Source organism: Tetrao urogallus (assembly GCF_951394365.1).
Source record: "Tetrao urogallus genome assembly, chromosome: 6".
In the NCBI taxonomy this organism is placed as follows: domain Eukaryota; kingdom Metazoa; phylum Chordata; class Aves; order Galliformes; family Phasianidae; genus Tetrao; species Tetrao urogallus.
The window spans coordinates 21,335,758-21,358,875 of record NC_136819.1 but is presented as its reverse complement, the minus strand read 5'-3'; positions in this window follow the sequence as shown (position 1 = coordinate 21,358,875).

Here is a 23,118-nt window from a genome sequence, read left to right as displayed (position 1 = left end):
TGTTTCTGCTATTGAGAACCATGTAGATTAGTCTGACAAAACAGACAGATGACATTTAAAACTATCTAAACATATTACAGTAATTTCACAGGTGATGGTCACTTGACTTTCTGCTTGAACTTTCAGTATCCTAAAGGAAATCAGCACTTCGTTTCTTCTCCTCCAGGGGAGGAAAAGCTCATTGGGCAAAGGAAAATCTGCAACAGTTAAGACACCGTAGGGCATACAATAGGTGCAGAGCCCACCGGCAGGGACTGTCAGGGAAAAAAAGCATTCTCCATGCAGATCAGTATGCTTACAGTAGCCCAGATAGTCACTCTTTCTTTCACTTTTCATATTTGGGAATCCACCTCAAGGCTACGAATGAAGTGTGTTCAATATAACTAACTGCAGTTTGATACGAAAAACTTGTCTTGATGGATTCTTCAACCCCATGCATGGTAGTTCCTGTTTTAGTCAGTTCAAGGAGGCTGATCCTGTAGTCTTCCTCCAAGACACCTGAGCCTCTGCAGAATGATCTACATACACAGTTCAGTAGCAAAAAATGGAACAGGCTTGAATCTCCACAGTCTGAATTCAGGGGACTATTAGGCTACTGATACATATAATACTATGTTTTTTCTTTCGTAACTTTTGCAATTGTTAGTACATAGCAATGGTCTGATTATTCTGATCATTGATGTTGGATGCTAGCTTCAAAATGGGACAACATAAATGCTCTTGTGTATTTTTCTAATTCTGCTTTAAATAAAAAGAATTCTGGGGATGTTAAGAATATTTCTCAATACAAAAATTGCAGAACAGCAAAACAGAAATGATTTCTAGGATTCAAATATGGGCTCTGAGAATTAAACACATTTCACAATGAGTTAATTTTTTCCTCATTAAGTAGCTCCTCCTAAATTGATGGGATGTGTAATGCAACTAATATGATATGGGCTGAGGCAGCAGCATAGCAAAAACGTAGGACAAAAAGAGACATTTAAGAGACTTTGTGTGGAGTCTTTCTGAAATTGCTTATATTGTTGTGCAGATAGCTATCTTTTGAGTTCGGATCTTTTCTCACTTCTCTTTTAAAATGAACTTTAATGCTCTTATTTTTGAAAAATGAGCTTCAACATGTTGACTCATGCCTAATCACTTCAGTGCTCTTTATCTCATAGTATTTTGTTTACAGACTGACAGACACGCTTAAGGTCTAGAATAGGCCTGCAACCTCTTAAAAGCCTTGCTTTGCACTTTGACAGAACTTTTTGCATATTGGTATATAAAAAACTTCTCACATCCTTTCTATAGCCCAGCAAAAACTTTGGATCAAAGAATGCTATTGTCATCTGTGCTATGAAGTTTTCTTCCTTGAGAAACCTGTAGCAGATAGCATTGCAACACCACAGGGAAAAAGAACCCACATTAATTTCAGTGCTTACTGCACCTAATGATAATTCATTGCCTAGAGTTGCAGGCAGCTTTTGCACAAATTCTGCAAACTTAACCAGATTTCCAGGTTCCTACTGGACTATAAGTAGTATTGTGAATAGCTGAACCTATTTAACTAAATCATTCTCTTTGGTTATCTGGAAGTTTTAAAAATTGTGAAACTATACCTCTAGTCAAGATCATAGAACGGTTTGAGTTGGAGGGGACCTTTACCATCATCTATTTCCAACCCCCTGCTACAGGCAGGCACACCTTCCTTCTAGACCAGGTTGCTCAATGCATTTGCTTTTCTAAATATCATGGTAAGTTAAAATATATTTGGTTTTGACCTTCCAAAGGATTAGAAAGAAGAACTCATTTGGAATGAAAGCAAAAATAGTTGGTTTCCTGGACTGACATTGGACCTGTTTTGTCACTATGCAATTACTATGGACTATAGCTATTGTTAATGCCATCCCTTTTTGAGTCTTGCTCCGCTCCTTGCTCATACAGAAAGCCTAGCTCTATAGTCTCTCTCATACAGATGCAATTCAATTTCTCTCGCAAGGATAACTAAGCATACAACTTATTCTTTCTCAAGAATCAAAACAAAGAATTTATTCAGCTTCACCTGGGTCTGTCTGTGATACGTTTGTTGAACAGCACCAGAATTCTTTTATCTGCCTTGAAACAACACGAAAATCAGGTCTAAAATTTATGGCCTAAACTGAGCTTTATTTTTACATATATGTTTACTCATATCTATAAAGCTGTGCATTAAGAAGTGACATTCCATACTGGATAGCAAACAGTAAGTGAACGCTGCAAGTAACCTGCTTTAGAAGTGGGAAAATCCTGTCTAATCTTACTCTTAGCTAAATTACTGCTTTAGACTGATTTCATGTTATATTTTAAAAAGACTGATTTGAACAAATTTCTCACTCCTTTGATCTTTGAGTTATTTAGTACTGTTTCAACACTATAAACATTTGAAGTCAACTTCTCAGGTTCCTTCATTGCGCATTGCCCAAGGGGAGATCTTACTGTTCTCTACAAATACCTGAAGGAAGGTTGTAGTGAGCTGGGGATCAGCCTCTTCTCTCGTGTAGCTATTGATAGAACTAGAGGGAACTAGAGCTGTACCTGGGGAGATTTAGGCTGGATGTAAGGAAATACTACTTTTCTGAAAGAGCGGTCAGGAACTGCAATGGGCTGCCCAGGGAGGTGGTGGAGTCATCGATCCTGGAAGTGCTCAAGAAGTGTTTAGATTTTGTGTTGAGGGATAAGGTTTATTGAGAACTATTGGTGATAGGTGAATGGTTGGACTGGAAAAGACCTACAAAATCATCCAATCTTGGCGTTTCTGTGATTCTGTGATCTTCTGAAACCTCCTGTTCAGTGTGGTATTCAAAACATTAATGCAGCTAATTTAGAAGTTTAGTCAGAACATATCACATCTCTTCCCCTCTTTTGCCTCACCTTATCAGCAACAATTCAGCCTGATTTTCTTATTTTTCTATTATGCTTTGTTTCAGCAACAACCTGCCACAGTAATGTACTTAAGATGGAAGGTCAGAGATAGGCCCAGAATGCAACTTCTGCAGCAATTGGCTGGAAGGAGCTGAATACTGTTTCAGATCTGGGACCATCTTATAGGATCAACCACCTTGCTATTTGCAACTTCCTTCAATTCTGTTTCTTCGGGCAATAGATGGCGGTATTGTATTAAAAATTTGGCAATGTAAGGTGACTTCAGGGTCCTACTAATGGGATCCTCTGTTGCTGCTGAAAGAAGAATGCACCTCTTCCTCCTGAAGTGCACCATAATCTTCACAAACTCCACTCCATCAGGACTGGGATATTGTTTTGAGCCCTTTCCTGGTCTTGGTATCCTCTTCAGTAGGTGCATCAAGGGTGAAACAGGCTCACCCTTTCTACTCTCTCACTTAGCTCTTTTAGTTGTTAGAAAATTAATAGCTCTGTCTGAATAGTAACAGAAAAGTTACTTGGGCACTGCTTTTACTGAATAGCAGACAGGCTAAATGCTGCATGCTTCTGAGTCTCCTAATGAGAAAATTAACTTGAGTTTGCTTCCATTTGTGTGATTTTTTTTTTATGCTTGCAAAAAAAAAAAAAAAAACAAAAAAAAAACAACTCCATTTACCAATATATTTTACAGTAGACTATAAATATTTTAACACCAAATTTTCAGTCACAATTCTTTGCTGCTCAGTTTGTCTTCCAGCACTGTTCATTCCATTGTTCCCTATTAATCAAAGTAGTGGAGGTGAGGACAACTAGGAAACTTGTGCTGGATGATTCTGTTCCTTCATCCTGTGATTTGTTAGTGTTCTGATTCCTCATAGCCTGCCTGCATTTATTCAAGTGAAACTATGGTATCATCCAAGAAGCGTTGATTTTCAGCTTCTTCTGAGCTGAAGTCTTGATTTTTTAGTTGCAATAATGAAAGCTTCTGTTTTCCACTATTTGAGTGTCTCTGTATTCTCATCTTAACAAATTGAAGCTCACAGCTTCCTCAGAGACAAATCCATCTTGTCTAATTCGGCAGCAGAAGCAATGAGGCATGGACGTTAAGGGTCTTGGCCAAGGCCATGCAGAAACTGTACCAGAGTATGTTCTGGGATGCTGACTTCTTATCCCTCCAATTTTTCTTCCCACCTTTCCTGAGTGTTAGCCACAAGATTGCACTGGAAAACTTCACCTTCAAGTAGAACTAAATGTAAAGCCACAAACAGAACATCCATTTGAGACCATTTGATAAATACAGTCACTGCTGATCAACTACATCCTCCATATGAAAAGATTGATTTTGATCAGTGGATTTTTCTTCATTTATAAGAAAGACTACAGGTAGGCTCCAATGCTTTCTTTGCATTCTTAATGTTTTTCTGGATGCTATATTTATCTCACTGTCATGTATTAAGTGCTATAAATGAAGAAGTGGCCAAGTTTTGTAACAGAATAGTCATATATAAACTTGTTAGTATTTGAGCTTGGAGTTACTGCTCTCTGAATCAATCAGATTGAGCAAGGATGACTGGTAGAAGGATTCAAATGCATGGCTAGGGAAGAAGTATTGTGCTGGAAGTTCCAAAGAACAATAGTATGGGAAGATTAAGAAGAGACTGAGAGAAAATATACCTATGAATACATTGAGGTTTACAAATTAGTATTTTCAATCATATTTTAGACCCCTTTTTCACTTTTTCTGCATCTGTGATCTCTAGTTTTGTCAAAACATTATGTAGGTATACATCATAACATTAATGATATCAAACCATTTTTTTTAGTCCCACAATAAATGTAATGAAATGTAATGTTAAGTGTGCCCTGATTCTCCATACCTGTAGCGGTGCTATTCATTAAAAAGTAAACAAACGTACATTCATGGGCTGGACCTAATACCTTTGAGAGTGACCAGAGCTTTAGAGAGTAGTTCTGCCACAACTGAGTTAAAGGTTAAATACAGTAAAGCAAATAGGAACTTGAAAGAGTAGCACAGCAGCCAAGGAGAATAAAAGGGGATTTTATACTGTCAGGACTCCACAATCTAAGCAAAGCTCAGTACATAAAGTTTCTTTGCCATATTCCAAAAGAATTTTATTATCTGTTTCTTTACCTCTAACGTAAACAGTCACCAGTAAATTTAGAAATTTATTTTCATGAAGAGTTCTAATAAATAGGAAGTGCTTAACATAGGCAGTAAGGGCTGTAGAACAATTATCGGAGATTTTCTGAAGATCACATTGATTTAGTCATTTACAGCCAAGCAGCACAAAGCAGAGTAACACCTTGCACTGAGAGGAAATTCAGCCATTTATTGATGGTCAGAAAACTAATCAAATCTTGTTTGGAGAAACCAAGTAAAAGCTCAGTGAGGCACAGGAATTGAACGGCATTTTTATGTAATTCACAAAAATGGAAAGGAAACAGCCAACAACAGACATGGAGTTATTGAACTTTTCCTTCTTTGTCTCTATTAATTAACCATGGTAAAACCAGAGGAGCTAGTGATTGGACAATTTCTGCAGGAAAGTTAAACCCAGATATCTAGTGATGCATGAAATAACTACCAAATTCTCTCTTCCCTAACATTGTATCAAGGCCCTCAGGTTTCCCTATTGTAGGCATATTTCTTACTTGACTATGCAGCGCTAATGAAAGACATAGTGTACCCTATAGGTTCTTTACTACTCTGTGAAGTATCCACATGCTTTGCCACCTCTTGCCACCACTGAAATTCTTTAGAGATACACAAAGCACCTTCCCCAGAATAATTGCACCAAGTGTAGAAATACACCACTAATGTGGAATACCTTCATGTTCATGCATCTGATTCAGATCTGCAAGTGCAATTTCTGGCTCGATTACGAGTTTAATGGACAAATTGCTTAATTAGTGATTCTACTTCACTCAACAGAATAAGATGTGCCTTTCCCACAGCTTGTTTCTAATTAGAACATAAATATATCAAAGCAGGTTTTATTTATCACCGGCCCATGCATGTTCCAGTACCTTGGAGTCTCAAGCCATAAGATAGTTAGAAGCTTCCAGCTGATTTGTTTTACATAACAGGGGTGGTTTCAGACCTGACAAAAGTTATCATAACTTCATCAGAAAGCACAGCATATTGACAGAGTACGTTCCTATTAAATCCTAAGAGAATGCAGACTATCTCTCCTAAGAATAACACTAATTGTTGCAGCTCTAACATTTTATCCAATAGTAGTCAGAAGTTGAAATTATCATGAATTGCACTAAATCAACCACTGTGCAATTAGCAATCTTAGAAATAATGATTTTTTTTCCCTTTTGCAAAATATCACTCTGAAAGCTGACCACAATTAACTACTAATATTTACAGATCAAAATAGATTTGATGAATAACTATAATAAGTTCAGTGTTACAAACGAAGAAACAAATCTAGAGTTTCAACCAAATCATGAAACAAGATTACTTCTTATGCAAATGTCAAGCTATTGCTTGACAATGAAAAAGATTTAGTGGTACACACATTCATATACAAGAGAACAGATTTGTGGAATTATATTTCAGTCAGAAATTCATCTAACCATCACCTCTGATTTTTGAAGAAATCTACATCTGGTAACAGCTCATATTTCTACAGCAGTACTCTTTAGTTACAGAGCTCACCTTTGAAAGCAGTTTTGCCAACAGAACTACCAAGAGCAACAAAAATTGCATCCCAGAAGACATGTATCTACTTCCCCCGAGAGTTAGAGAATTGTGTTTCATAAACTGAGCTAGTGGGGTTTTGATGATTGAGTAATCCTTCTTAACCTTGTATCCTGCAGGGAAAGGGGCTTGGAATAAGAGCTATCAGCTTACAGAAACCAGAAGACATACAGGCAGACAAAGCTGTTCATTCACATACTTCTCTTTTCTGAAGTTCTACCTAGACTTAATGTTTTACTGTTAGAACAACAGTATTTTAGGGTGCCTAAACCACACTTCCTCATATTGGTACTCTTTAAGGGAATACAGAAATTCTTAAAAGAGGAAAACTCAAAACTGGTGATTAAAATGCTCTACAATCCAAGAGAATAAAAGTGATGTGCTGTAAATATGAATGGATAAGTGACCTAGAATTAGAGTATTACAGCCAGTATTATACTTTCTTATTGCTAAGATTTAAGTTTATAGCATGTCCCAGACAAAGTGAATAGCATGCTGTCTACATAAACATTAATTAGCCATATATGGAGGTTGTATGTGCTATTCTTTTCCTCCCTTACTTTTCATCTAACTCACAGGCATTTTTTTTTTTTTCCTTTTTAGTAAAGACAGAAAACGTTCTCACTCAAGAGCACCTCTTGTTTATTGGTGTTATACCTCAGATTATGGCATGGTTTCACAAATACCTAAGAACAAGTTATGAACTTCCTACTCGAACTTGGAGACAGCTGGAGTTTTGGAGATGAGACACAAATATTGCTTCATACAATTTTCACCTGATTCCTTAAAATATTAGAGGAATTCTTCTGTGGAAAATTTATTACTGGTTGCACCGGGCACAGAGAGGTATGAAACCGCCTCCGACCAGTTTTAGGATAACCCATGAAAGGTAATTGTCATAAACCAGTGATAAGGAAAGAGTAGCATACCCTGTTGAAAATGCAAGGACTTGCTGAAAACTCCCAGAAAGAAGCAATCTCTGAATATAGATTTTTCACCCTTGGCTACCAGCCCTTAAATGGGGTTAGGGAGGTTGCGCAGGTGAATTGCTTGCACCTGTGCTCCCAGGGCTAGCCACACCACTTCACCAGATGCTCAATTGCTTGCTCCCTGTTTCAGGTCATGACCTGACAGTTCCCATACACAGGTAAATAGTGCTCTAGTACAAGAAAAGTACACAAAGGATGAAATTTGCCTTCAAAGATTGCTTATAGTGCTTTGATCTTTCTGAAAGAGCATGTTCACCCTTTAAACTGAAAAGACTTCATGTTCTGATCTCAAAAACTGAGTGTATCAACAGAGTAACCATTAAAATTACACTTGAAGTGTTGCCGGTAAAACTCTTACAACAAAATTACATTCTTGCTTAAGTAAAAATCTTCACAGAAAGATGCCAGCCTTTGATTTTCATTAAAAACCTTGTAAGAAACAACTCCAGAGCCTAATAATTTATTTCTGAAGTTACTTTCAACTAAGAGTAATTTTCAGCTGCAAATTAGCGTTAGCGATTGAATTTTGCAGCTAAAATGTTAGTAAAAAATATCTTGTATACATAAGAAATAATTTCAGACCAACTATTTTTTAAAAAGAAGAAATATCTTCAAGCCAACTTTCCTTACAAATAGTTGCCTAGCCATTTTGAATATGTACGTATTCCAAAAGTAATGCCTCCTATTTAATTACATGAAAACTACAACAGATACAAAGAGCAGTATAACACTATTTGATAAACTCTCAGTTAGAAAATATTTTTTTTTTTCCACATGCCATCAGATTCATATTTTCATCAGTGATGAACAGGAGTCTGCATGCCATGTTTGTAAAAGAAAAAAAAAAAGTCAGTGGAAGTAGTGCCACCGCTACTGAAATGCACCACCTACAGCCTCATTGTGCTCTCATCTAGTGCTTGGTCTCCATAAGCGTTCAGCAAGCATCAACGGAAGTCAGTTGGTACCATTTTTTCTGCATGGGGGAATTCAATTTCATATCTTTGCTTCATACACATTCCCATGTCAGACACCATCTTGTCAGACATCCAGAGCAAACTTAAAACAGAAGCATTATTTAAACATCTCATAATACTTCATCTACTTTTCTTTAAAAAATGTTTATACTAATTTGGTTAGTTTTTAGCAGAAATTATAAGTCAAAAGTAAAAACAAACAAACAAACAAAAAAAAGCCATTCTAAAGTGACGAAAACATGAGGTTTTCAGGAGTTGACAAAATGAGCAAAACCAATACTACAGAATAAGTCTAGCATAAAACAACTATGGTAAGCATTCAGTGTTAATATGAATATCTGAAAGTAACTCAGTATGTGGAAAACACACATTGTGGAGAATACTGAGTGTAATTTATAATATTAAAGGAGGTAAAGAAATACAAATAATTCTTTGACTTGATGTATACAGGACATGTCACCACATGCTAACAATTCATATAGAGTGCACTACAGAAATTCTTAACTATCTACCAAATCAGAGTGCAACACTAACTAATTTTTGTGACAGGGAAGGTGTGATGCTGTAACATGAGAGAAAGCACAGCGATGACAGCAAAGTAGCTAAGTCTAAGGCTATAGCAAGAGAATACTCACTCAAATGCAACTACCATAAGCACAGAAATAAGGAAAGAACTTGTTTACCTTCAGAAGGCCTCAAGAAGACAGGGATGATTTCCAGCGAGAAAACCTCACCTCCAGTGCCAACCCTTACATGAGGTCTGGTTAGGGGTGGATCCTGGCTCTACCTCTTCTGATCACTCAGGTGCATTGCCTGCAGCTGAGCTCCCCTGGTTGGCCCTGCCTTTCTACCAGGTGCTCAATCACCGCTTCAAGCTGTGTCTTAGCTTTCTGCTACAGAAGTGTTATCTGTGGTTTGTTAAAAAAGGGAAAAATAATGCTGTGTTTGTCCTTAGAGCATCAACTTCTGTTGTGTTCTTACAAGGTTCTTCCAAGCACAAAAGAGGAGTACTACAGCAGCAATCAATAACGGCACTTAGTTTTTGGGACATTGCAAACCTCAGAAAAATATTCAGTTTATACTGAATGCAAAGAAAAATGTAGTGAATCAAAAGAAATCACTTTTAAAATAAAGCAGAAAAATCCTTTTGGGTCACCTTCCTAACATTTCCCTTATCCAAAACAAAATAGCTTCTATGTTTTTATTTCAAATAATTAAAAAAAAAAATTTGAACAAAAGAATTTTTCAAAGTTGTTATTGTCAAATGCCTATTAAACTAAGCATTACATCCATTCCACAAATACATAAAAATTTATTTGTATTTATTTTTATTTTTCTCTAGAGCTAAAAACAAAAGTTAGCTTGGAGTTTGCAGACAGTTTCTATTGGGATCATGACTTCATTTCACCGTTTGTCCAAAAAATGTCACCAAAATCTGGTCTTTAGCATTCTGAAAAGTGGTTGCAGTGTTCTCTATCAGCAAAACCTCACATCTCATAATTTCATTAATTAAATGACAAAGCAAAACAAAGCCACAATTACTGTGTTTAATCATAACTTTTTAAGAGTAAACAAAGTCTCTCACACTATATTACTCAGGAATAATATAAATGAGCAGTGGTATTCTGCATCTGTAAGATGCAATTACAAGTGTCTGACTGGATCTTAAGACTACTCTAGCATATGTTTCTGTGGAAAACACCACTGATTCCATAACAGTTTTCAGACCACTCTCTTCTCAGTTTGATGTGTTTAATGTCTCATTACCTGTAAAGTTTGACAGTCACTGATAGACAGCCACTGCAATGATACAATTAATAGAATTTTTCCACATTGAAAATTCATCACTATTTCAATCAAATCTAGTAGTAAAAACAAACAAGGAAAAACACCCAACAACCTATCAGGTAAAACTTTGCAAATCTGTCTTGTTACATGCACCCAGTTCTAGAAAAGAAATAGTATAAAACCCTGTCCTCTAAGCACCAGCCCTTTTCCTTATGATCAGCAAGTCACATTTTCCTCACACCTTCAAGTCTTCTTTAAGACTCATAGAGTGGAAATCCTAAACAAGTCAGTACATGCCAGTATAAGACCAAACTTCCATCAAAGCCTGAAGAAAGTATTGGCAACAATACCACTCCTTGCATATCGAGATTGGAAATTCTGCCAGCTGCTAAGTTTAATTGATAAGAATTAACTAAAATAACGTTTGCACACATGTAATGTATCGACAACAATGCAGTGTAATTGCAAATCTATGCTGAGGAAGGAAAGTTCAGATTAAGTTGTAAAAAAAAACCACCAACAACACATTCCAGTACAGCTTCTGTAATTGCTGTGCTCTTATTATCCTGAATGCATCTGATTCATTTCCATTAAATGAAGCATTACAAATAATTTTCTCATTTAATAGCAAAAGCTCATCCAGAAATTTAAATACAAATATCTTGATGCTTATTAGAAAGTAAACTTTATTGGATAAACTGTTGGTAGCTACATAGAAAGATGGTAGATGAGTGTTAAATAGCTGCATTTGCTTGAACATTCTACGGGGAACACTACATTCATACTAAAACTTTAAATTGTGCAAATTAGTAATCAGACTTAGTACTCCACAGCTTCTTCAAATTTATATGTTTACCGCATTCCATAATCAACGCATATTATCTTCATTTTACAGAATAAGCAGCAAAGAGGAAAATAATCAGAATAATCAAATCTATGAACATAACTTCTGAAGAACTCAGGTACTCATATCTGTATCTCCTCTTTCTCCACTTGACAAAACTTACTAAATTTTGATTAGCAAGCTGAGTTTTTTTAGAGAAATATGTTATGAATCAAGTTACAGCTAGGATGTGTGGGGCAAGATGTGGCTGAAGTTCGGATCTCTTAGTGGTTCATTCTAAGGAAAAAACAATGACTTTATTATCTGCCATGGTAGGTTTGAAGTCTTTTCATGCTTCTACAATAAAGAACAAGCGCTTTCAACTCAGAGAGAAAAAGTAAGTTGTAAAAACCTGATGAAGTAGATACAGTCTGACCCATATCAGTATCCCTAGTAACACACCTATCTGCCCAAGGGAACGGCAGAAAACATGAACCTTAATTAATAATGCTTCTGATTAAATGCAATGAAGAAAAAATGAAATATTCATGCAATTTCTGCTTCATAAGCTGCTTTTGGAAGTCCCCAAGATATTCTACTAATGGCCAGAGGAAGTTTATACTCTCTGTTTCATATGAAGAAACACTGACTTAAGAGATAGAACATCATTTACATCTTTGTTCTGAAACAAAATACATTTGGGAAAGAAGCTGAATCACAGCACAAAGGTGACCAACTACTGCTGTTTTGAGAATGCCTTTTAGAAATGGCATCACCCCTTTCTACTACACCAGCAGAAAGCATCTTCCTCCTGTCATAGTGAAAATGACAGGGAAATTAAGTGACTCAGATGTCAGAGAAATCTGCTCTAAATATATCTCAAGGGAACAGATCGTATTTGTTTGATATATGTCACTTGTTGTCTCAACATTCTTTATAGTTTACAGTTTTTCTACATAAACAATGGAGAAGATCCCACTATTGTTTACATCTTGTTTTATGAAAACATTTTTTAACAGGGGTATTCCTCCATCTAATCAGCAAATAAGTAAAGAAATATAAGGCCAATGAGTAAGAAGTAGATCTGGATAGGCTTCTGTAAGAAGTAGATCAATTCCTCATGTGCATTTGCACTGCAGTAGTCACTGATCTCCACTTGGTCTAAGCACTATACCAACTCAGCATGACCAATGTCTTTTGAGTGAAGCTTAAATTTCAAGTAATGGATATATCTCTGTCTCTGTCTCCAGTGTCTTCTGGAGAGATGTTAAATGATTTGACTAAGCTCATCGAAGAATTCTCTGGCAACAAACACTGATTTTCCATTTCAAATTTTTCTATTGTCTTCTTGAAGCACAAAATTAAAAAAAAAAAGACAAACAAACAAAAAAACTGCGGAGACACAACTTAAGTGAACTCTTTTTCTTATTGAAGAGTTTCCCGGGGGAGGAGGAGGGAAAAGAGGAAATCAAACTGTTAATTAGATTAATTGTTACAGAGAGTTAGAACCTTGTAGCAAACAACAGCTTTAAATAGGACTAATTTTAAGTCATTTTCTCATCTTTATTTTGTTTTTTAAAGGTTACAGGAATCTCTGGGACATAGATCTATTCTCCATAAAAGATGAGTTCAGTTTTGGGAACTAGCTGAAAGTGAAATGAAAGGATTGTTCTTCACTACTTTTGTGCTGTCTGAGTAGCCTAAGAGATGCATGATGCAAGCATTAAATGTCACCTTGGTTGAGTCCATAATGCCTCAGATTAAAAGTTTTGAAATACAACCACCCCAATCACTAGTACATTACAAAAAGATATGTGGATAAAATTAAAGACAAATTAGTGTTAGAAAGTCCAAAACAACCAGTACTCACATTATCATAAAATTTCTAACTTTATTTTCTTAGAGATCTTATTTATGATAGAGGAGATGCTAGGCCAAATTTTGGCTTCTTTTATATCAAAGAAATCATTTGTGAAATATCAGCTGTTTAAAGATAGTGAGAAAACTGACTCTTTATACATTTCATCTTTTTAGTATTGACTTTTATCAAGAAAATATTCTCTAACATCACACTGTTACCAGTTATACTGCAATGGCCAAACTTCCTTCAGTGTGACAGAGCATACACTATCTTGTCACCCAGTTTCCTCTTCACCAGAGTTGATGAAGTGTGGACTGCATGATTTAAGACCAAGATATGTAAGAGATCTTGTACTTCGAAGTCTGAAGGGAAAAAAAAGTTGTAGTCCGCTGCAGATGGTGAAAAGGTTCAGCCTTTCTGCTCTTCAGGTATGCAGAATGTGATAGATACAGTATTGGATAGCCCTGGCTTTTGTGACACTCATGCTGTTATTATTGCTGGGAACCTGAAATGATGTTTAAATTATCCTAGAATCCAGACTATGGAGTTGAATAGAAAACTTTGTGCGTTTTTTTATACCTTTTAATCTGGTGGAACGAGAGACATTATGTTAGTCTTGACTTGCTGGTAGTCCTTAGATAGTTCTTCAGCAAATAAGACAATTTCAAAGCTATACTGATAATTAAAGATCATTTTATTCAGTAAAAAGACTAGTTAACTTTGCTGACATAACAATGAAAGTTTTTCACACCTCGTTCTTGGAAATAAGACCAGTGTGAGTGGTAGACTATGGATAATTCACCCAAGTTTGTCTCAGCCCACCACAAAATTTGTATGGAAGACTTCTCCTGTGTTCCTGCATTCACTGGATTGTTTGGTTTTGCCTTTTGTATTTCCTATGCCATTTCAGTGGAAGACAGAGTTGTTACCAAGTGATATACTGACACAGCTCCTCTGTTCAAGCAGCGACACTTATCCCTCCACCTGAGCAGACATATCATCTGCAGTTGCAGTAGAAGCTGGTGAGGAGCTATCGCTCTGTTAAACTTCACGTGAAGATGAGAGTGTATATACAGACACTGACCACGAATTCATGGAGACACTTCAGAGTGAGAGGGTAGTAACTTATTCTAATGGTGAATAATAGGAAGACCAAGGAAAAAGATCTGGAGGTATTTCTACTGCACGTGTTTGATGGCTGACATACTATTTGTGTCTCATCCTCTTTACTCCTGATGATATCTTGCAGCCACCATCCTAGTCCTCATTTCAGATTTTCTTTAATATTGGGTATTATAGGGGTGATCAGCTACAGCTGGAAAGATATATTGAACTGCTATTTTTATTTCTGAGTCATTTAAGACAAATACAATAGCATGTTTTTTGTAGTGTTTATTTTTACAGCCATAGGAGATGATAGAAACAGTGATATTTGATTATAAAAGTATTGGAAAAATTTTAATAAACATTTTGTGCGATATAATAATTGCCAAAAAGAAAAGAAAAAAGGGATTATGGATTTATATTACTGTTTCTATAATAATAATATACCTTTATTAAAGGGTAAGAAGGCTCTGAGTATTCAATAATTTCAACCTTGCCTTGGACAGTATAACAAGGAATATTTATAAACAAAAATGTTTTAACACTGACAACTTTTAATTCTACAATAAGATAATCCAACACATAGGAGTCTCTCATGACATATTCCTAATCTATCTCCAATTTCTGTTTCAAATATCTTCCATAGCTAACCATGGATAAGTGTGGATGGACATGAAAAATAGGAAAGACCAGTACACTTTTCCAGCCTATTTATTAATGTTAGAACTTTCACCATATAAAAATAAATAACAAAATTAACAGATCCATAAAAGCTCTGAAAAAAGCCAGAAAACAGAAAGATTGGTCATTTAAGCCTGTAAGAAGTCCTCTCTAAGACCTGGAGAATTTTTTATTTTTTTCCTACATTGCAATGCTATTTGCATGCCTGGGAGCTGACATAAGGATTTCCAGAACAGGCTGTTGTTAACATACAGCCTGTGCCCAAAATAACAGATTAAAATAATAGAATATGAAACAACCATTCATGTTCCACACTGAATAGAGTTGCTTGAAGGAGCAACTGCTACAAAAACAAATTTCAGTGTAATATCAAGAACTATATGAAATCAAAGAGTGTTTTTTGGTTCAGAGATCAGAATCTTTCTGTGGGTGAGTGAATATATGTACAGAAGTCATAGAGTAATAGAATAATAGAATTGTAGAATCACAAGGTTGGAAAGGACCTATAAGATTATCTAGTCCCCCTGTCCTCCCGTCACCATTGCTACCACAAGCACTAAACCATACCTCGTAGCTCCTCACCCAGACTCCTCTTGAACACTGCCAGGGACGGCAACTCTACCACTTCCCTGGGCAGCCATTCCAGTGCCTGACCACTCTCTGAGAAAAAGTTTTTCTTTATGTCTAATCTAAACCTCTTCTGGCACAACCTGCAGCCATTTCCTCAGGACTGTGGAGAAGAAGCCAAATCCCTTGCCTGGGAGAAGAAGCCAAATCCCTTCTCATCACAACTTCCCTTCAGGAAGTTGTAGAGTGCAGCAAGGTCTCCTCTGAGCCTCCCCATCTCCAGTCTGAACAATCCCAGCTCCCTCAGCCACTCCTCATAAGGCCTGTGCTCCAGACCCCTTGCCAGCTTTGTTGCCCTTCTATGGACACAATTCAGGACCTCAATGTCTTTCTTGCAGCGAAGGGCCCAAAACTGAGCACAATACTCAAAGTGCGGAAACAAAATAGTGAGCAAGTGTTTGAGAATTTCTCAAATTCTAGTTAATATAATATTTTCTTAGTTCCTCTGGGACAAAACTCTGTTCTTAAAGTTTCTTAAATACTTGGAAATTGTTTCTTAAATTGTTTCTTCTTTCCCCATTTGTCCATATTAACAGTGCCACTGCTGTCAATTGGTTCTAGGCATGTGGAGTAAGATATATTTCCAGCGTTGCCCAACATGTTACAGAGGTTATTGTTAAAAAGCCAATATTGATCCACAGTAATTGAATCTCAAATAATATTAGCACTGAATCAGTGGCTGACATTTTAGTGACAGCAACAAAATGTTAACACACAGTTTGAAAAATATATTGCTAGCCTCGTTCTCTGCAAGGCATTACAGTAGTTACCTTTACAACAATGATAATTTTTGTAATATAAATATTGTATAGACCTTTAGAAACATTAATGCTATATGTTTTACCACACTGTTCTGAACATCTTCAATGCACATAACTGTGTCATCAGAAAAGCTTGAAGAGGAAAAAACTTCACACTTTTAAGGAACCACAGCAGTTAAGGAAACTTCCCATTACTATGATTAGAACTTCACAGTGCATTAGAGCTTCACAGTGAGAAAGCTGCCTCAACAGCTGTTCAGAATTACATGTAATTTATTGCAACAGTATTTGAAATAGATAGAGAGACAGGAGTGATGACATTAGTGGACAATGGAAGGGCAACTAATGTTGTCTACCTGGACTTGTGAAAGGCCCTTAACGCAGTCACACATCACATCCTTATTTCTAAATTGGAAAGATATGGATTTGAAGGCTGACTGTGAGGTGAACAAAGAATTGGTAGAATGGTTGAAGCACAAGGTTGTTGTCAATGGCTCTATGTCCAGGTGGAGGCTAGTCATAAGTGGTGTCCCTCAGGGGTCCACCTTGGGAATCTTCAACACCTTTATCAAATACACAGACAGTGGGATTGAGTGTACTTTCAGCAAGTTCGCTGATAACACTGTGCTGAGTGGTGCAGTTGTGCAATACAAGGGAGGGATATCATCCAGAGTGACCTGGACATGCACGGTAAGTGGGCCTATCAGAATCTGAATCCCAGATGTAAGTACAGACTGTGAGAAGAACTCACTGAGAGCAACTCTGCCGAGCAGGACTTAAATACCATGGTGGATGAAAAGCTGGACATGAGCCAGCAATGTGCTCTTTCAGTCCAGAAGGACAACAGTATCCTGGGCTGCATCAAAAGAAAATGTCCCGCTCCAATTTACAGGAAGGAGAGGAGGTTCTTTGATATATGTATACCCGATGGTGAGATTAAGACACAACAAGTCAAATGTTAGCCCAACCAGTTTATTACAAAACGTAGCTGCTTAGGGATATGGGGAAGAGGAGATGGGCAATAGAAAAGAGATAGGAAATAAAAAGCAAGGAGTCTTCATAGAAAGCAAGAGAAAGATAGTCACTGCCGTGGGTCCAACGAGGTTTGTGGCAAGTCCGATGTTCTCAGGAACTCGTCTGGTCACCATGAAGGATGGGAGGAAGCCAGGAAGCTCCACAGCAAGCAGACTCTGGTGGGAGGGTTCTTCCAAAGAGGTTTTCCCCTCAGGAAATTAAAGTCCTTAGTTTAGAGAGGGCCTTTTATTCCCCATTTCTCTGGTTTTTTTCTTCTTTTCTCTCTGTTAGTGTTACATACCTGGCCCAACAGCTAAGCTGGCAGGGAATGGTGCCTTTGTTGCCATGCACAAGCCTTATCGCCTTTTGCAGTGATCAGCTGCACCAAGCCACACCTCCAAAAAGGTCTGCTTGTCCAGCTTCTGCTTATCTTTACAATCATAAGCAGAGGTACTGTGGCACAGTAACACCCACCACTCACCCCCTAGATAATTTGCAGTTGTCACTTAGAGGCTTATCACCAGAAAGGCCTCACGAAGCAAGCTTTGAGACAAAAAGTTTTGTCTTTCACAGAAAAGTGGCAAGCAAGGACATGGAAATGATTGTCCCCTTCTACTCTGCTCTCGTGAGGACCCAGCTGGAGTAATGTGTCCAAGCCCAGGGCCTTCAGTATAGCAGGGATGTAGAGCACGTCCAGAGGAGGGCCACAGAGATGATCAATGAGCAGGAGTACCACTTCTATAAAGATAAGTTGAGGAACTTTGTCTTGTTTAGCTTGGAGAAGAGAAGGCTCAGAGGAAACCTCATTGTGGCCTTCCAGTATTTGAAGGGAGCTTACATGCAGCAGTAGCTGACTTTTTGCACTGTCTGATACTGACAGGACAAGGGGGAATGGCTTTAAACTAAAAAAGAGTTGATTTAGGTTATTCGTTAGGAAGAAATTTTTTACTCAGAGGGTGGTGAGGTGCTGGAACAGGTTGCACAGAAACGCTGTGGATGCCCCATCTCTGGAGGTACTCAAGGCCAGGCTGGATGGGCCTCTGGGCAGCCTGGTCTGGTGAGGGACAACCCTGCCTGTGGCAAGGGTGGAACCAAATGATCTTTAAGATTACTTCCAACCTAAGCCATTCTATGATTGATTCTTTGAATTGTGCTTCAAATCCAAAGTTGCAATTATTTAATTCTTCTATTATGATAATATTTTAAAGGGAACTCACTGATTTTATGGGCATTATTAACTGTAATCCATTTATAACTAGAACATCTAAAGCAAGATGATTTAACATTATGAACCATTGTAGATTTACAGTGATACAGGATTCTTAGTAAAGTTAATGAAAAGTCACCTTGCATTAGAGCTTAAGATAGAAACTATTGCTATTGGCAACAACAGCAACACAGGACTTGATGGTTCAGAGACCCAGAAACATACAAGCAATTATGTATTCTAAGGGTCACATAAGGAACTTAGAGCTTTTCATTACGTGTCAGACTCAGTTTCTAGTGACTGGGAAAATAGAGAAGCAAATAGTGTCTTTGCTATCCATTCATTTGCACCTGTGTAAGATTTCATTTCTTTTATACCAACCCATTATTGTACCAAGAAACCAAAGAAACAGAACAGTCCAAAAAGCCAGCAAGAATGATGAAGCGCTGCACAAGTATGTCATGCTTTGTGACTGTGATACTCTTTCAATCCAGCCAGTCTCAACATACAAATACTACTCGCTGAAATAACAATTGCTTTTGGAATAAAAATCAAAGCTACAATAGCACAGGCTGAAGCATCATGGAGTTGCAGAGTCCTAATTTCTCATGTTTTCTGTGGAAGAATTTTCAGTTCTAGTAAATGGAATAATGATAACAATACTATCTTTGTGTTTACTCATTTAACTAACATCTCAAGAGGTGGGAAGTTATGGTCATCTGCCTTGTTTGGATGGAATGGATTGCAATATATTATCCAAGGCTCAACTGTTATCTATACTAGACGACAGATTGCAGAGCACTTGTACCTGTTGAGCAATGAACACTGGCATCCACTGAAGAAGAGAACTACAATAGAGGTTTAAAATGTAATTTCTGTCTCACTCTCCTTCTGAAATTAACCTGTCTGATGAGATATGACACTGATGTCTCCTAATATTGACTAAGGAGCATTTTCTAGTAAATTCTAATAGATTCATCTTGACAACATGTTACTCAATGTCAAAACCAAGCCCATGGCTCTATCTGGAGGAATCTTTGTGTTGTTCTGGGAAAACATCACCACCGAGTTACAGTTAAAGTTGCTCTAAGTGTGTTATCAGGCTGATCGGGATCTGTTTTCATCAGTAATAGTTCTGTGAGGGAACAGTTAATACCATGAGATGTGGAAAATTCTTGTGCATGTCATATCCAGTAAATATACATAAGAACTGCTGACACTGCTTGTTATGAGGCTGATCTCATGTGCAACTCAGGTTCAACTTGTTCTTTACGAAGACCCTTGTGACCTTTTCTGCACAGCTACTTTCCAGCAACTTGTTTTATTGATTTGGATTATTATATCTGAGGTGCAGGACTCAGCATTTGCCAGCTTTGAACTTCTGGTTCTGGAGTTTCTGGTAACTTGTGTCTTCAATTTTTTTTTTTTTTTTTTTTTTTTTTTTTTTTTTTTTTTTGAGGTCTCTGAATGGCAGCCATAAACTCCAGTTTACCAACCATTGTCTCTACAATTAATCAACTTGCTGAAGGTTTGTTGCAAAGCTTTCAAGTCGTACCAATACAAATCTCTTGAAATTAACCAACAAAAAGTACTAAATTCCATATTCAGCTTGGTCTTGGGAACTGCTCACTGCATAGCAGCTCTTCTGAAAAGAACCTGAGGTTAAGTGGAAACCTTGCAAGAATGGAGCTGCAGTTAAGTGGAAAGGTTAAGTGGAAAGCATTCCCTTTCTTGATGAAAAATATTCAAAACTGAATTGAGACATGGATAATAAAGACAATTTCTGACAGCTAGCAAACAAATAAAATCCCCCGGAAGTACAGTTAGATCAAGATTTACATCTCACTTAAAGATTCATTTGATAGGTGAAAACTGTTGAATATCAATCAGTGTAGCACTCTTGTGGCAAGAGGGCTCTGAACTCCTTTGCTGGTGCGGCGAAAGAGGCACAGACTCCGTTGCTGGTGCAGAATGAAGGACATTTATTGTAGGTGTTTACAACCTTTTATACCCGCGCAACAACAACTGGCTACATGTAGGAGCCAGGTGCCTTCTGTGTGTTTAAGTCTGTCTCAAGTCACTGTAAAGCTTTTTTACTCATTAGCAAGATAATGACTTTCTTTATTCCATATCTCCCTCTTCTCTATTAATAGAAAAAGAAGCACAGTTCGAAAACATCTCTAAACTAAAATTAACACACTGAACAAATGATGGGTTCTTTAGAGTATAAACAATAGTCCATATTAACCAATCCCAATGATTCCAATTCTTATTATTACTCAGTGAGGCAGCTGACAAAGTGTGTCTTGTCATGAGAGTCCAAACTGCTGATGAAAGTACCGTGATCATATTACAGCAAGTAACAAGACAGTTGGCCAGACCCATCATGCTGATACCCATCTTGGACACAAGCATAGCTTTGGCCCCACATTAACATTATCCAACAATTTAAAAATTAAGAACAAAGTATGCTTTAGCTATTTTTTCCTGACGGGTCATACCTGCACTCCCCCTTTTCAGTTTTTTCGTTTTGTTTTTCTGTGGGGCGGGATGGGGGGCTTAGGGGTAGGGGCCTATTGCCACCCCGTGTCACTGTCACAGGTATAGACTGATCTAGTTAACTCCGTGACACACAGTTTACACATTGTTAGGCCTATCTTAGAATTTTCTGGAGCACTGAACAACTGCTACAACAGCTAAAAGGTTCAGAAAAATACACTGCAACAATGCCAACAGCTGGATTGAGTGTGAGAGTCCAAACACCAGCATACATCCCAGCAGCAGCTTTCACTTTTGCAACTCCAGCTCCCACTAGTTGACAACCACCAAGCCTGGAGGTGTGATCCTACTTCTCTTGTAGTGGCCAGTGAGCCAGAAGCTCAGGGTCTGCAAGCCTTGCTTCCAGTTGCTAAGCTCTGATAGATTCCATTCCAGCGCCTCCTCTTGTGCAAATTACTTAGTAGTGGAGTTCTTTAGAGCAAGCAGCACTTTTCAGCAGTCAGCGCTGGCATTTTCAATCGCTACCTGTTGAAATACAAGAGCTCTCTCCTGCTCATTATCAACTTCTTTTTTACCGAGTTCTTAAGCCTATCCAGAAATGACATATATGGTTCTAGGAACTGTTGCTTAACTAACAAAAGACTGTCTTCGCTTTGCTGGTACAGTTTGGAGAGCAAGCACTGAAACGCTTAACTTGCTGTAATCCTTCTACAGCAATTAGCACCTGGTGAGCTGAGGTCGATAAAATTCCCTCCCCCATCAAGCCATTCACATTCATGCCCCAAAGCAGGTTTCTTCCCTTCAGCAACAAGTTGTCAGTTGTCTGACTGTGCCAACACCCTCAATTTCCATTCCCACATGGTGCCTTGCAGGACACACTAGGACAAAGGCTCCCACGGCAGCTCTTGTGCGGAGCTGGGGCCACAATGGCAAAGAAAACCCTCAACATACCCTTCTCCCTAGCTTTCCTGGTTTCACCCTAAAACACACCGGGGAGAAACAGGCAATTCCTTAAAGTGTATCAAGTCAGAATCAAAAGGGACAAAAGGACGTTTGGGAATCGAGGCGGCAAGGACCCTGCCGAAACAAAGATAATGAAGGCACAGCGGGTGAGCCAGAAAAGAAGACATATGCTAGAGCATCCTCAAACGAATCGGGGGCAGCCAATTATGAGCCTGTATAAGAATTTAAGGCTTCAAAATTTTCCATTAAAGTTTTTAGTAAAAGTAAGGCTTCCTTTGAGCCCTCTCTCTCGGGCCAGGGCAGCTTCCTTTGAGCCCTCTCTCTCGGGCCAGGGCGGCTTCCTTTGAGGCCCCTCTCGCAGCCCACGGCGGCTTCCCTTCCGGCCCCTCTCGCGGACCATGCAGGGCGCCTTCCCTTCCGGCCCCTCTCTTGGCCCAGGCAGGGCGCCTTCCCTTCCGGCCCCTCTCTTGGCCCAGGCAGGGCGCCTTCCCTTCCGGCCCCTCTCTCGGCCCAGGCAGGGCGCCTTCCCTTCCGGCCCCTCTCTCGGCCCAGGCAGGGCGCCTTCCCTTCCGGCCCCTCTCTCGGCCCAGGCAGGGCGCCTTCCCTTCCGGCCCCTCTCTCGGCCCAGGCAGGGCGCCTTCCCTTCTGGCCCCTCTCTCGGCCCAGGCAGGGCGCCTTCCTATAAGGCTACTCTCTTTGGCCAGGCAGGGCGGCTTCCTTTGAGGCCCCTCTCGCGGCCCACGGCGCCTTCCCTTCTGGCCCCTCTCTCGGCCCAGGCAGGGCGCCTTCCCTTCAGGCCCCTCTCTTGGCCCAGGGCAGGTTCCTTTCTGCCCCTTTTGCATAATAAGCATCTTGTTCCGGAGCTAGACATGAATATTGTACCCAAATTCAAGACAAGCTCACTCTTTAGTGTAATAGAGGTTTCAGTCCTGATTTCACCTGCAGAATTAGTTTTCATTTTAGAGCTCAACAGGAATTAAATATACCAACGAGGAAGTACATCAAATACCACTTACTTAAACATAAATGAAATTCTACATTTCTCATCCGATGTTCTGCTTTGTCATTTCTGAATTCGTACAAATAGCAATTAGATCAATATTATGGGAAAGAGAATACAACATGTGTGATGACTAAAGGGGTGGCAGCAATAGAGAAATGCTATGAAGGAATGGAAGAAGACTGCTCACCTG